A 3037-nucleotide genomic window follows, 5' to 3' on the forward strand; every position below is an offset into this window, starting at 1 on the left:
TAAGACAGAAAGGGAAGAGGACTTGTAATTATACTGAAGTCTGCATTCACGTGCCTCACCGAAACTCTCCCACCATCCAATTGCGAAAGTCTTACATTCTCTATTTCCCTGTCCCCTACATTCACGATCCCTGGAGTCCTAATATACCGACCCATTGGCCCTGCAAGCCAATTGACCCAGACATTATCTGAGGTCCTTGCCAGTCTTGCAATTAGGAAAACCCATTTCACGGTTCTGAGAGATCTAAACCTATACTTTGATGAGCCCACAGACATCAAGCGACCAGCTTTCTGCCAGACCGCACTGCCATCCAACTTGGTCAAAGAGTAGTGGGCCCCTCCTATGCAAAGGGACACCTACTAGACCCCATTTTTACAAACAACCCCCAGTTACAGGTCCTGGCTTCCCTATCTACCATATGGACCAACCATTTCTTGATCCCAATAGTCCTTACAATCCCCCACCCAACGTTACCCCCCAAACCAATGGCTAAGAATGATTGGTGCCAGTCCCAGTTAAACTGCGAAGAATGGATACATACCCTTACCACACACCTCCGGGCCCGACCCACACGCCACCAATTGTAGGATTACAGAACGGTTAAATAATTCCCTCAATCAGATCATTCCAAGGAATACTGTTACTCTTGAAAATAAAGTAAAGCGGCCCACTGGTATTCCCCCCATCTGAGAGCTCTGAAAGAAAAAAGACTGTAGAAAGGGAGTAGAATAAGGGTCATGGGGAACATAAAAAAGCAAAATACTGGAAAACAGTTAGGGTCTACCATACAGAAATTAGATTTCCCCAGGCCACCTACAATGAAAGGAGAATTAATGCGGCAGCTAACTCCTCTAGGGAGATGCTTAACATTACAAGAAAATGCTGGAACCTACATCCAACGGACCACCCTCAGAACCCTCTAACGATAGGTGCAATGTTCTGGCCACCTACTTTGAGACTAAAATATTGGACATCTACCTTTCCTTTTAAGAAGTGGAGTAAAGCCCCAATCCCCACCGCTGTAGTAATAATAAGGAAATCATCTTAACCACCCTCTCAGAATTTCCTTCTCTTACTTTGGAAACTTTTGTTGTACTCGTCAGCAAAATTAAATTAGGATTCCAACTCAACCATGCCCCCCCCCGTCCCGAATACTTCCCCTCAGAGCAGAAATCATTTACCCTACTCTGCTCAATATGGGCAACCTTTCCCAGGAGAATGGAACGGTAACCCAGACATGGACTTTATTGAGCCCTTCTTCCTCCTATACCACCATCAAACCGTTTTTCGGCCAAAACACAGTACCGAAACAGCCCTCCTAGCAGTAGTGGAGGATGCAAAAAGGAGTTTGGATCATGGGGGCACCGTTGCCATCATACTTCTTGATCTAAGTGCGGCCTACGACACCTTTGACTACCATACACTCCTTGATAGGATACGCATAGCCAGTGTATCGGAGAAAGCCCTGCAATGGCTCAGTTCCTTCTTGAAGGAAAGATGCTTCCAAGTATTCGATAAGGCCTTCTCCTCTGAAATGTTCCCTGTTAACTGTGGAGTTCCACATGGATCATTCCTTACCTCTACACTGTTTGATCTGTACCTGCAACTCATGGTGCACATCATAACTTATTTCGGTACTTCCATAGTCTCCTACGTGGATGACACCCAGTTGGTTTTCTCGACCACCCCTCACTTGGACCCCTCAGCACCCACTCTGGGACCATGTCTGGAGCTAGTAGCCAGATGGATGAATAAATCATGTCTTAAGCTGAAGGAGCCAAAACTAAACGTATGATCCTTGGAAGCAATCCTTCTCAACGGGCCCTGGGTTGGCCAGAATGTTTTGAACCCCCCACCTCCCCTCAAAACAGTTATAAAAAGTTTGAGGGTTTGTCTGGATAAAACCTTTTCAATAGAAACCCAGGCTACCAACTTATCAGCCAGCTGCTTTGGAACGCAGCATATGTTATGCAAGATTCTGCCTCTGCTCCCCCAGTCCTTGAAGCAGCAGGTAGTACAGGCATGGACTCTCTCCAGCCTGGACTACGGCAACTCGCTCTTCCTAGGTGCACCCAAGGCAGTCATCCAAGTATTACAAGTCATACAGAATGCAGCTGCACGTACATTGGTGGGGATCCCTAGGTATGAGTCCGTCAGACAAGGTTTGATGGATTTTCATTGGCTACCAGTTGCCCAAAGAATATAATTCAAAGCTGTGCACTGCACATACGGCCCTTTGTGTATGGGGACCTCCCATCTTATGCCAGCTTGTCATCCCCTACATTATCAATAGGCTACCAAGATCTAACACACATCTGGCCACAATTCCAACAAATAGAAGAGCTAGAAGTGGAGGACAGTCCTTTAGCGATAATGTGGTCAAATATTGCGATTCCCTCCCCCTATCCCTGCGATCTACGTACAATGAGCGGTCATTCTGGAAACTCCTAAAGACCTGAATATTTAAGAACTGACTCTCCAGGCGGTACCAATGGCCTTAGTGGAACAGTTTTCCTCAGCTAACTCTGGGATGCCTATGAGTTGCAAGGTGCTCTTTAAGTCCCAAAGCATAGCATGCTGAGGGCAGGACATGAAGAAATAACATCCAAATTATTTCCATTTCAGAATGGGCTTAGGGTCAGTTAATGCACACTTTCATAACAAACTCGATGGAAACCGGGGTTTCAAAAGACAATCTTTCACAATGCTTCATTGTTTTAGAGGGCTCACAAGGTCCTTCTACAAAAATCTCCCTGCTCACTCCATCATTGTCCATCTCTTCGGTTTTAAAGATAGAGATGCAATACATAGATCTGCCGCCAACACAACAGGTGCTGTACTAGTTGAGAATAAGAGGGTCTTGCCTTTCCTGGATTTCACAAGGATGGTGCAACAACAATGCTTCTAAATCAGGGGTCTCCAACCTTTTTTGTAATCAGAGCTACTTATGTTCAGTGAAATTCATCCTGAGCTACTAACATTATTAGTGTTGTAATTTGACCACATCAGACACAATTACATTAGTAGCCACCACATG

Source organism: Triturus cristatus, chromosome 6 (assembly GCF_964204655.1).
Source record: "Triturus cristatus chromosome 6, aTriCri1.1, whole genome shotgun sequence".
Taxonomy (NCBI): Eukaryota; Metazoa; Chordata; class Amphibia; order Caudata; family Salamandridae; genus Triturus; species Triturus cristatus.